This window comes from Rhinopithecus roxellana, chromosome 17, assembly GCF_007565055.1.
Source record: "Rhinopithecus roxellana isolate Shanxi Qingling chromosome 17, ASM756505v1, whole genome shotgun sequence".
In the NCBI taxonomy this organism is placed as follows: Eukaryota; Metazoa; Chordata; class Mammalia; order Primates; family Cercopithecidae; genus Rhinopithecus; species Rhinopithecus roxellana.
In genome coordinates this window covers 8,149,241-8,162,974 of record NC_044565.1, presented here as the reverse complement: position 1 = coordinate 8,162,974, position 13,734 = coordinate 8,149,241, and positions in this window count along the sequence as shown.

Below are 13,734 nucleotides of genomic sequence, written 5' to 3'. Positions count from 1 at the left end.
AGAAGGTACAGTAAAAATTCATTATTATAATTTTATGGAACCTCTGCCATATATGCAATCCATTGCTGACCAAAATGTTATTATGTGGCACATGACTTTACTTTCATGTTCAATAGTAAAAGGTAATAGAAAACTTCAGCAAACAAAAATGTCAAAGACACTGAAGATTCAGACCTTTCAAGAATGAAGATCTGTGCTATTCTACCAGGTAAGGGACCCTGATCAGCTGAGGTTCTGGCTGAAGACAAAGAAAACAAGATGAGTAGTAGAAGAAGGAAGTTCATGAATGTCAGCTACAGCCTTGTAACCATTTACAGAATTCAGACTGTAACAGCTGTGCATATTTGCTTTCTCATTTGTGTGTGTGTGTACATATTATTTTCTTCTTCTTTCTCATCCTTTCCTTTATTATTTTTATTCATTCATTCATTCATTCATTCATTCATTCATTCATTCATTAGAGATGGGATCCCTTTATGCTATCCAAGCTGGTCTCAAACTCCTAGGCTCAAGCAATCCTCTTACCTCAGTCTCCCAAAGTGCTGGGATTACAAGCATGAACCATCATGCCCGGCCTCCCTTACTATTATATACAAATTTTGTTAGACGATAACTTCACAATTTAGTACTTAGATAACAGAATATTCAAATAAGATTTTGAATACATTTGAGAAGTAATTAACATATGTCAGAGAAGACTGTCATGACCATTGGGCTTGGCATCTCTTTCTTTGGGGTAGTAAGAAGATCTGTATCTGAATAGTTGCTGTGAGTAAGGAAACACAGAATTGTTTTGTTGTATGAATATTCACGTATATGTAGAAGAGTGTCCGTGAGTAAGTTATTGTCAGCTCCTTCAGTACTCAGCTTTGTGATACTAGGATTGGGACTCTGTAAACTACATTTTTTCTTTGCCTACTGGCTCCCTTCTTAGCCTCTGCCAATATAAAGCACTAGAGCTGGTTTTCTTCTGATGCCTGTGAGCATCATCCCAGGGAGGCTTCTTTATCCCGGCAGCAGCAATTCCTTCTGTTGGCAGAAGCTGATGCTAGTTTGCACTTTGTTCAATATTTGAAGAACAAGCCTCATTGTACCCACCTCAGAGATAAGAGCCCTAGTAGGGCAGGAACATCAGCTCAGAGGCCTGAGTTTTAGCTCTGTGGAGCCCCTTATCTAAGCTTCTAAGTTTTCAATACTCCAGTGTCTTCTTTTGGTTCCCTAAGTCTTAGAGATGGTAGCTGCTTACTGCAGTTGCTATGTCTATGATAACTTAATATTGGTGTTTGTACCCTTTCTGTAAGCTAGTTGACAACACTGTGTTTAGTTAACAATTATGATATTAACAATATAAAGATATTATATTCTATCTATTTAAATAATGAGTGCGGTTTTGGTCTCTCAACTGGACTCTGGCCAATATGGACCCTTTGGTCTGTTTGAAATTGTGGCATGAACCAGAGCTGCAGCCCAAGTTTACATCTCTTTGATGCCTGTACTCTCACTACAGATAATGTACTTTATACCTTTAAACCTTATTTATATGCTAATGAACCTGAAATTCACGCCTCTTGCCCTGGCCTATCATGATAATTACAGACATATATTGTACTATCTACTTGATATCTCCACTTGACAAGTTAAGTATATCTCAAATTTAATATGGTCAAAATGGGACTCATCATTCTCTATGTTCCTATCACCCACCCAAGTCTGTCCTCCCTAGGTTTTCTTCATTACGGTAAATTATACCTGCCACCAGTTCCTCAAGTATAACATAGAAATCACCCTTGATTTCTTTCTTCCTCACTCTTCATATCCCATCCATCAGTAAGTCTGATAAAAATATCTCAAAAATATTTCCACATCTCACCACTCTGGTCGAAGACACCAGACTCTCCAGCCTGGACATCTGCAAAGCTTTCTTTCATTTATTTTTTTGAGACGGTCTTGCTGTGTCGCCCAGGCTGGAGTGCAGTGGTGCGATCTTGGCTCGTTGCAACCTCTGCCTCCCGGGTTCAAGTTATTTTCCTGCTTCAGCCTCCCTAGTAGCTGGGATTACAGGTGTGAGCCACCATACTCAGCTAATTTTTTTGCTTTTTTAGTGGAGACAGGGTTTCGCCATGTTTGCCAGGCTGGTCTCAAACTCTTGACCTCAGGTGATCCACCCTCCTCGGTTTCCCAAAGTGCTGGGATTACAGGCGTGAGCCACCGTGCCCGGCCCATGCCTTCTAAAAGGTATCCCTTCTGCTCTTGCCATTCCCCTACACTCTATTCTCTATGCAGCAGTTAGAATATTCTTTTAGAAACATAAATCGGAGCACATTAAATCCTACTGAAACTGTACTAACATAAATATTTTAAGGTGAACATGCTTTATCCTAATCTAAAGGCCTTATCAAATGAGGTCCCTGTTCATGTCTCTGAATCACCCCCTGCCACTCTCTCCTTAGCTTTCCTCTTGAGGCTGATGCATTTGTGAAAGTCCTAGAGTTTCATAGAAAGGAGCATGAACCCAAATAGGCGGAGATGCATGGACAAAATTCTAAGGATCAGGCCTGGCGCGGTGGCTCATGCCTGTAATCCCAGCACTTTGGGAGGGCGAGGTGGATGGATCACAAGGTCAGGAATTCGAGACCATCCTGGCCAGCATAGTGAAACCCCATCTCTATTAAAAATACAAAAATTAGCTGGGCGTGGTGGTACGTGCCTGTAATGCCAGCTACTCATGAGGCTGAGGCAGGGGAATCCCTTGAATCTGGGAGGCGGAGGTTGCAGTGAGCCAAGATAGTGCCACTGCGCTCCAGCCTGGTGACAGTGAGACTCTGTTTCCAACAAACAAACAAACCAACCAAAACCAAAACCAAAACCAACCAAACAAAAAAACCCTCTAAGGATCGACATCTCATGGCCCGGGAAATGTTAGTCTCAGCCACAATGAACTGAGTATGCACTACCTACCCATTTCCACCCTGACTTGCAGCCTATTCTTTAAGATAAATTTCACTCCTGGAGATCAACTTCACTCCAACCCACCTCCATCCACCTCACTACAGACCCTCAATACCTGACAAATTCCTTCCAATCCATTCGCAAGAAATTACAACACAGAGGAAACGGAGAAGCTGCTTTCTTATGTCCTATGTCATGCATCCGGCTGTTGCTCTCCTTGACTTCTGCTATTAAAGCTTTTATCAGAGTGGATAAACTAAATTCTCTGAGCTTGAGTATAGATTGTCTTTGGCTCTGGCTGTTGCAGTTTGAAACATTACCCAAGTTTCCAGTAAAAGATCAGGGGCTAGAAGAGGGAGCCTGTGGATTTCTTTTTTCTGTCAAGATTTATCCTCTTTGGTACTTGTGGTTGTTCAGGCGAACTTAATAGTGAGATAATAATTAGATACATCCGTTTCACTTGGTATTGGAGACACAAGCAAGGCGATCTATGTCATTTGGTCTGTCAATCAATTAGGAATAATCTTTCTAAGTTTAGAAAGAAAAATGTCTGAGCCCTGCCTCAAAACCATGGCATCAGAATTTTCTGGAATGGAGCAATGTCTATGTGAAATTAAGTTTTAAAAACTTCATGAGTTATTCTGACGCACATCCTGGATAAGAATGAATGATGCTTTACTAAGCTTCCCAGGTGATTTAAATGTCCCTGCCCTCCAAGGAGTCACATGAAACTCCAGCTAGAGTTATAGTCTTAACAATTCCCTCACAGTTCATCATCTGAAAGTTGAGAAAAAGAGTCAAGGGAGGTAAGCAGCCCTCATCCCCAGCCCACACAGCTTCCTAGAGGCAGGGCCAGAGCCTCAACCCATGTCTTTGAATGAATGGTACAGAGGGAAGGCGGAGTTGATCATGGCAGGACCAATCAGACAGAACTTCCAGCAATAAGAGAAGTCCTGAGCAGGCTTTAAAAAAGGAAATGAATATGGATAGTTCCAAGGCGGTCAGGTCTATACGGAGGGAAAAAGTAAGGCATCCCCTCCCCCAACGTGCTGCCTCCACAGCTATGATGAATTTCTCCAATGAAGGTAAACTCTACCTGGCAGGATTGCTGGAAGAATGGGAGGGTAACATCTGGTGAAGGATAAAAATAGAAAGTATTATTGGGCTTTCTGAGGCTGCTTACTTGAAAGAAGAGCATAAATCATTCCTTTGCCCAGAGCCCTTGTCTGTTCTTTATGCCTTTGACTGTGAGTGTGCAGCAGGTGGGGAAAGAGAAGGGGCTGGTGAGGAAATTTCTCATCAGTGGAAATCCCCTCTTGGTTATGCATCCATCTGAGGGAGTTGTGGGGGTTGCAGCCATAGTATCCATGGCAGGGGAGCATATCCAGAGGATAACACAGCAACAGACGTGAATGAGAAAGAGGGAGAGGATCAAGACGGGCAGACATGGGGGATACAATGATAGAAACAGAAAGTCCCACGGAGAAGTAGGAACTGAGAAAAGAGAAGAAAGGAACGGGATGGAGCCTATCATACTCTAAGATTTATCTTATATGCCTCACTGAAGTTGTTTGTGACCCTTTGGTTCCCTGGGTTTCCTGGCACATTGCCTCCATGTCTCCCAGGGCTTAGCCCTTCTTTGTGTTCAGTGCTTGTGGTGAGTTTCCTCCTAGGGTTTCAGTCAAGAATTTGGGAGGAAGGCCAGACGCGGTGGCTCATGTCTGTAATCCCAGCACTTTGGGAGGCCAAGGCAGGTGGATCACCTGAGGTCAGAAGTTCGAGACCAGCTTGGCCAAAATGGTGAAACCCCATCTCTACTAAAAATACAAAAATCAGTGGGCTTGGTGGCAGGCATCTGTAATCCCAGATACTCAGGAGGCTGAGGCAGGAGAATTGCTTGAACCCAGGAGGCAGAAGTTGAAGTGAGCTGAGATTGCGCCATTGCACTCCAACCTGGGAGACAGGGTGGGACTCCATCTAAGAAAAAAAACTTGGGAGGAGATTGGAGGCAGGGGCCAGGGGAACTCTGGTAGTCCTCAGCCGACTACTCCTAACCAACAGGGACCCTACAGGTCCCTATGCCTTGACTTCTCCCTATAGGCTGAAAACCTGGCATTCTTATTCACCTTTGACTTCTAGTCCCCTCCCACTGCGAGCAGCCAGGCTGCTGAGATATTCTTTTCATGTGTTTCTCCTCTTAGTCAGCACAAAGGCCTCTATTCTGTTCAACTGATACCCTGCTCCTCTCCCTACAGTCAACATTTCTTTAGCCTTAATCCCTTAAAATCCCCTTAAACAACTCAAAAGCAATAAAGAGATAGTTCTTGGTTACATTTCTCCCCCTTGCTTTGTTCTTCCTAAACCTCTTCTCAGATTGCAGGCCAGAAGGTCTTTGTGTGAATGTTGACTCATCTCATTCATTCTAATGAGCTCACCGACAGCATAAACTGGGTGGCTGGCCGCTCCCAGGCTGGGTGTTGGGTAACAGAGCTGTCTGGCTATGGGACTGAGTTTCCTGGAAGAGAGGAGGTGGGGAGGACCTGCTAAGCCTGGGACTTTTCAACATCAGTTACTCCCAGGAGCCTAAAGGCATGATCTTCAGATGCAGCAGAGTGGCTTATCCTCGAGTGACTGGATCTCTTCTGTCCTCCCACTACAGTCCCCAACACCTACACCTGTAATGTGGTCAGCAAATCATCTTCTGTCTCTCCCTCTGGGGGTTAGTATTACATCCTCATGTGAAAATGCACGTTACTGATTATACTATTAGTTTTAATTCTGCTTCATAGCACAAAAGTGTTTGACAGAATTAGGTAGGACAGATACATTTTGATGAAGGAAAATGGTTTTGGACTATAGCTGAGGAGGACAAGCCTTGGTTGAATGCTGGAAGAGAGAATACAGCATGCAGTCCACAGGGGCCTAGTGGCCCTTTCATTACATATGAAAGGGGATGCCTACTAGTGAATGGTAGATTTGGGCAAAGGCCCCTGCTTCTCTTAACCTAGGAAACTCATCTGTAAAATAAGGAACACAGAATGCTGTTAGACTGGCCAACATTGGCAGGTAGAGACAAATAAAAATGAAATGGATCAGTATATTGGCTATAAGACAGTAACCGGTAAGCCAGGTAATGAAGCAAATTATGAAGGGAGTGTTATCACCTGCATGCTGTGTGTGCATGCATGAGCGTGCGCAATTAACCCCAATCATGCAGCATGGAGATCCTCAGCTATGCATACAGGGAGGGAAGCAGGCAGGGAAGGGGAAGGGAAGAATTCTACCCAAATCAAGCAATAGAAGGTTATAAAGGTAATTAACATAAAATAAAAATGTATATATTTGCAAACACACATATACAATACACACATATGTATATATATGTATGTATGTGCATGAATATGTACATATGTGCATATAAATATATTTCCCTAGATTTGCAATGTTTCTTACCAATAAAGAGGACTGCATTTAGCATTTAGGCTGAGATTCTTGGGTTGAAGATTTAGGTCCATGACATGGTCAAGTATTAGGTTATTGGTTAAAGGCATGAGGCCAATGTAAAGATATGGGTACCATATCCAGGATGATGCTACCCAACTACCCAAGACGCAGGTTAATACACAGAGCCCCTTTTTATTTTGGGGATTTTTTTTTTCAAACCCACATCTTTTTGTACATCACGTTCACAAATCCCTTGTGGTGCCCATATTTTTTATATTACATATGAAAGGGGATGAATGGATATCCATTCTCTTCTGATGGTTGATAGAACTCATAAGCACAGTAGTCCCCCCTTATCCATGGTTTCACTTTATGTGGTTTCAGTTACCCATGGCCAACTGTGATCTGAAAATATTAAATGGAAAATTCCAGAGGTAAATAATTCATAAGTTTTAAATTGCATGCTATTTTAAGAAGCATGATGAAATCTCTGGTCATCCCGCTCTGTCCCACCTGGGATGTGAATTAGCTCTTTGTCCAGCATATCCACCCTTTATACATTACCTGTTAGTCACTTAGAAGACATCTTGATTATCGGATAGAGAAAGCATACTATATATAGGGTTCAGTACTATCTATGGTTTTAGGCACCCTCTGGGGGTCTTGGAATGTATCCCCCAAAGATAAGGGAGGACTACTCTAAAACAATTTGGGCCTAGGATTTTTTCTGTGAGAAGGTTCTCAATTATGAAGTCAAAATGTTTATATGATATTAGGCTATTCAAATTTTCTATTTCTTCTTGAGGAAGTTTTGTAAATTTGTGTCTTTCAAGAAGTTGGTCTATTTATCTAAGTTTTCAATTATATTGGCATAAAGTTCTAGAAGTTTTTTGTTTTGTTTTGTTTTTTTGAGCTAGGATCTCGCTCTGTCACCCAGGCTGGAGTGCAGAGGCATGAACGTGGCTCACTGCAACCTCAACCTCCCGGGCTCAAACAATCCTCCCACCTCAGCCTCCTGAGTAGCTGGGACTACAGGTGTGAATCACCATACCCATCTAATTAAAAAAAATAATTATAGAGATGAGGTCTTACCATACTGCCCAGGCTGGTCTCGAACTCTTGGACTCAAACAATCCTCCTGCCTCACCTCCCAAAGTGCTGGAATCACAGGTGTGAGCCACTGTGCCTGGCCTAAAATATTTAAATTTTTTTTTTTTATTTTAAAAATAGCCAGTGGTGTCTGCTTTCATTTCTCGTTTTGGTAATTTGTGTCTTCTGTCTATTTTTCTTGACTGGCCTTGCTAAAGTTTTTCCAGGTTTATTGATCCTTTCAAACAATGAGCTTTTGGCTTTTTTTTTTTTTTTTCTATATTCTTTGTTAATTTTGCTTTTCATTGATTTCTGATCCTATTTTTACTGTTTCTTCCTTTTATTTATTTTGGGTTTAATTTGCTCTTCTTTCTCTAATCTCTTAGGATGGGAACTTAAATCATTCATTTTAGGTCTTTCTTCTTTTCTAAAATAAGCATTTAGTTTAATGCTATATATTTCTCTTTATACATAGCTTTAGCTACATTCCACAAATGTCGAGTCAAAATATTTTCTAATTTCTAATGTGTTTACTTTTTCAATCTATAAATTACTTAGAACAATAGTTCTCAACTGCGGTGATTTGTCCCCCGGGGAATATTTGGCAATGTCTAGAGACATTTTTGGTTGTCACAATTAGAAAGGTACAACTGGCATCTAGCAGGAATAGACAAGGATGCTACTGAGCTTCCTAAGTGTGTAGGATAGCTCCCCACAACAAGAAATCATCCAGCCCAGGGTGGTAAACACTGTGTAAAACTATGTTGCTTAATTTCCAGATACATGTTTTTTTCCTAGTTATTTGTATGGTTATTGATTTCTAATTAATTCCACTGTGGCCAGAGAGTATAGTTGATATGATTTTAATCTTTTTTCTTTCTTTTTTTTTTTTTGAGACAGAGTCTTGCTCTGTTGCTCAGGCTGGAGTGCAGTGGCGTGATCTCGGCTCACTGCAAGCTCTGCCTCCCGAGTTCATGCCATTCTCCCGCCTCAGCCTCCCGAGTAGCTGGGACTACAGGCGCCCGCCGCCTCGCCCTGCTAATTTTTTTGTATTTTTAGTTGAGACGGGGTTTCACCGTGTTAACCAGGATGGACTCGGTCTCCTGACCTCGTGATCCGCCCGCCTCCGCCTCCCAAAGTGTTGGGATTACAGGCGTGAGCCACTGCGCCCAGTCTCTTTCTTTCTTTTATAGAGACGGGGTCTTGCTATGTTGTCAGGCTGGTCTTGGACTCCTGGTCTCAAGCAATCCTCCCCCTTCAGCCTCCCAAAGTGCTGCAATTACAGGTGTGAGCCACCACACCCAGTCTATTCTAATCTTTTAAAAATTATTGAGACTTGTTGTATGGCACAGTGTGTATTCTATTCTGGTGAACAGATTTCTGGCACTTGAAAAGAATGTGTTCTGCAGTTGATGGGTGGACTGTTCAAGGTGGTTGATGGTGTTACTCATTTTATGTGTTTGCTGATGGTTTTTTTGTTTTGGTCTGAATTTTATATACTTGCTGATAGGGAGAGAAATGTTAACATTTTAAAATATGATTGCAAAATTGTGTCTTTCTTTCTTTAATTCTGGGAAGTTTTACTTCATGTATTTTGAAGCTCTGTTATTTGGTGCATACATATTTATGACTACTATTATCAAATATTCCTCTATATCTCTAGTAGTGCTTTTTGTCTTGAAATATATTTTGTCTGATATTACTATAGTCACTTCAGCTTTATTCTCTGCTCACTGTTTGAATAGTATCCACTTTCTTGTCTATTGACTTTGAACCTCCATGTGTCTTCTAACGAAAGAAGATAATTGTTGTCTTAGTTAGCTGGGGGGCTGCCATAACAAAATACTATAAATTGGATGGCTTAAATGTTGAAAATTTGTATTCTCACAGTTCTGGAGGCCAGGAAGCCCAGGGTCAAAGCACTGGGCAATTCAGTTTCTTGTGAGGGTTCCCTTCTGGCTTGCAGGTGGCTGCCTGTCCCTGTGTCCTCACATGGTGGAGAGAAAGAGTAAACTGTCTGGGGTCTCCTCTTGAAGGACACCAGTGCTATTGGATCAGGGTTCCACTCTAATGACCTCACTTCATCCTATTTCCTGACTCCAAATACAGCCGCACTGGGAGTTAGGGCTTCAATATATTAATTTGGGGTGACACAGGTCAGTCCATAGCAGTGGGTCTGGCTTTTTAATTCATTTTTACAATTTCTGCCCTTAGTGGTTGGCCTGGGGATTACAATATACATTTTCATCTTTTTACAGTTTACTTACAGTTACTCTTGTTCTACTTCATGAAAAAATACAGAAACCTTGTAACTATATAGGTTCCTATCGCCATCATCTCCTTTATGTTATGACTGTCATGTTTTCTTGTTTGTTTTGTTTGGTTTTTCTGAGACGAGGATCTCACTCCATCACCCAGGCTGGAGTGCACACTACACCCTCCACCTCCCAGGCTCAAGCAGTCCTCCCATCTCAGCCTCCTGAGATGCTGGGGCTACAGGCGTGAACCGCCACACCCGGCTCGTTTTTGTATTTTTTTTTGTAGAAACGGGGTTTCTCCATGTTGCCTAGGCTGGTCTCAAACTCCTGAGCTCAAACAATTTGCCTGCCTCAGCCTCTCAGAATGCTGAGATTACGGGCGTGAGCCACCTCGCCCAACGTGTTTTTTTGTTTTTGTTTTTGTTTTTGACTTGTTTTGTTTTGAGACAGTGTCTTGCTCTGTTGCCCAGACTGGAGTGCAGTGGTGTGATGATAGCTCACTGCAGCTTCAATCTCCTGGGCTCAAGGGATCCTCCCGCCTCAGCATCCTGATTAGCTAGGACTATAGGCATGCACCAACACATCTAGTTTTTTATTTTATTTTTTATCTTATTTTTAGTAGAAACAAGGTCTTGCTATGTTGCCCAGGCTTGTTATATGTTGTATATGTGTATAGGTCATAAATCCCACAAGAAAATGCTTCAATTTTTGCTTTTAATAGCCATATGTATTATAAAGAAATTAAGAAGCAAAAAAATTTAGTATTTTTATTTGCACAGATATTTACCATTTCCAATGCTTTCTACTTTTTTCTAATAATGTTTGTTTACATCTGGTAATATTTTCATTTAGCATAAATGATTCCTTTGGCTTTTTTTTTTTTTTTATAGTGAGAGTTACTGGTGAAGAAGTCTTCCTTTTACCTTTATTTGTGAAGGATATTTTTTTGCCGGGCATAAAATTCTGGTCTGCCAGCTTTTTCTTTAAGTACTTTAAAGATGCTTTTCTTAGTCTTTCCTGGCCTGTATAGTTCCTGACGATAAGTCCACTGTGATCGTTGTTCCACTGTATATAATTTGTCATTTCTTGCTGCTTTCCAGATTTGCTCTTTATCTGAGGTTTTCAAAGGTTTGACTATGATGTGCCTTGGTGTGGCCTTTTTCATGTTTATTCTGCTTAGTGTTCATTGAGCATTTTGAATCTGTAAATTTACATTCTTCATAAAATTTGAGAGATTTTTAGCCATTATTTAAAAAATATTTTTTATGCTTCCTTTTGTCTTTGTTTCCTTGTGGTACTACAATTACATATATATGAAACCATTTGATATTATCTAACAGTTACCTAAGGCTCTATTCAGTTTTTTGCAATTTTTTTTCCCTCTGTGTTTCTTATATTGGATAATGTTTAAATGTCTAATTTTTTGTTGTTCTTTTGTTTTCTCCCTAATGTCTCTTGATCTATCTTCAAGTTCACTTACTGTTCCCTCTATTACCTCAACTTGGCTGTTAATCATTTTGAACACGTAAATTTTAGATATTATATATTTCAGTTCTAGAATTTCCATTTTGTTCTTTTACGCTATATTTTTCTCTGTTCTTTTCATTTGTTGTGAGCATAATTTACCTTACTTCATTAGGGATAGCAACAGTAGCTGCTTTAAGATTCTTAATAACTTTCTATAGGAAACAACATTTAACAGATTAATGTTGGAAATGGGTACATGGTACTCCCATACCCTTGCCTCCTGAGAGGGATGACTATGAGGCACACACTTAGCACTGGTTCTCAGAGTTTCCTCTAGGGTCCTTGAGTTCCAGTTGGCCACAGTTGGTAACTGACTTGATAATACACTGTTATTGGCTGCCTTGTTGCCTCTGTTTCACTGCGTCACTTTCTTTTTCCCCGCTTTTTTTTTTTTTTTTTTTTTTTTTTTGAGACAGGATTTCGCTCCGTTACCCGGGCTGGAGTGCAGCAGCTTGATCTCGCTCACTGCAACCTCCACCTGCCGGGTTCAAGTGATTCACATGCCTCAGCCTTCTGAATAGCTGGAATTACAGGCACGCACCACCATGCCTGGCTAATTTTTGCATTTTTAGTAGAGATGGGTTTTCGTGATGTTGCCCAGTCTGGTCTTGAACTCCTCAGCCCAAGTGGTCTGCCCGCCTCGGCCTCCCAAACTGCTGGGATTATAGGTGTGAGTCACGGCACCCGGCCCACTGCCACACTTTCTAACTGATGTTTCCTTCACCCAGAGGGTAAACCACTGGTTCTTGAACCTTTGACTTAGGGTCTATTTGTATGGGAACTCTGACTAAATCTGAAGTTGTGGTTGAAGGACATTGTCTGTAATTCTTGCTACACAAAGTCTGCAAACCAGCATCATCAGATGTCTGTTTTCTCTGTGAATCTAATCACTTGTTCTCTAATTTCCACCAAATCTCTTAAAATTTCAGGACTGTTGATGGCACCATGTCTTGTTTTCAAAGCTGTTATAAATTTATTTTAAAATTATGCATTTCATTATTTCACTTAAGCACATATGCTCAGTCATGTTGAACTAGATATTTTATCACTTTCTAAGTTTAGATTTGTAAATTCCAACTGAGTTTACTCTTAAATTATCTATTCTTGGCCAGGCACAGTGGCTCATGCCTGTAATCCCAGCACTTTGGGGACTGGGTCACTTGAGGTCAGGAGTTCGAGAGCAGACTGGCCACTATGGTGAAACCCAGTCTCTACTAAAAATAAAAAAATTAGTTGGGTGTGGTGGTGCACACCTATAATCCCAGCAGAGGCAGGAGAATTGCTTGAGCCTGGGAGGGGGAGGTTGCAGTTAGCCGAGATCGCACCACTTCAGCCTGGGCAATGGAGTGACGCTTTGTCTCAAAAAAAAAAAAAAAAAAAAAAAAAAAAACTATTCTATTTGTCTACCTCAGCAAAATATATTTTGATAACCCTATTAGATTATTTTAATCACATTATGTTAAAAAGATGTTTCCATTAGGACAAACAGTGGAAGGAAAATAACCATTCAAGTTCCCATTTTACTAACCAGAATAATTATTCCTATGAATAGACTTGATTTTAAATATTTCTTTTCAATTCAATTAGTCATATATTTTTCCTAATCTTCCAGCATTTTACTTTTTGAAGTATTAGTAGTTTTTCTTTTTTGCTCGTCATCTAATCAAAATAAATGCTTTAAGTTCCTTTTCCAGTTTCCCAAAGATGGAGGAGATAAGGGAAATTACCATCACGTTCTCTACACTATTATACATATAAAACTATAAATTTTCCTAAATCACAATGTCCCTGACTACTTAGCTTTGCTGGAGAGGAGACATCAATTTAACTTTTTGCTTTCCATAGCCAGAACTAATAAAAGCTGAAGTTTATATATAACAACCGTAAATTTTACAAGCTAACCATTACTCTGGAAACTTTTTTAGAGAACTTCATTTCACCAGATTATTTCTGCTTTCTATGAAAAGACTTTTAGTTAGAGCACAAACTTTGGAGAAAGAGAAATCCACCCGCTTAAACAGAAAACTCAAGTTTTGTAGAAAGACTTTAAGTGGTTCCAGACACACTGACATAAATATGCAAATCTCCCAAGGCACACTTATGTCCAGGGCTGCCCATGATGAGTGACCATCAGGAGCAAAACCCCATGCTTCTGGGGTCTTAGGCTGAGTTTCCTGAGGAGCTGTTCACAGTAGTCCCTCCCTCCATGCAGGGAATTGTGCTGGCATTCCACACGGCACCAGACACTTATTCTCTGAAGTATTTCCACCAGGCTCTTGTCATTCCAAGAGATGCTAAAAGGTAAGAGACCTGTTCCAGTCCTTCTTCTGATCTAGGGTATGAATCTATGTGTGCACTGGGAAAGAAGGATAGATTATCTTTGCAGATGCACAGGAGAGGGAGGGGAAGTGTGGACACCTGTCACAAATCACCTTTTCCTCTTACTGTAAAGTAATAAAAACAAACA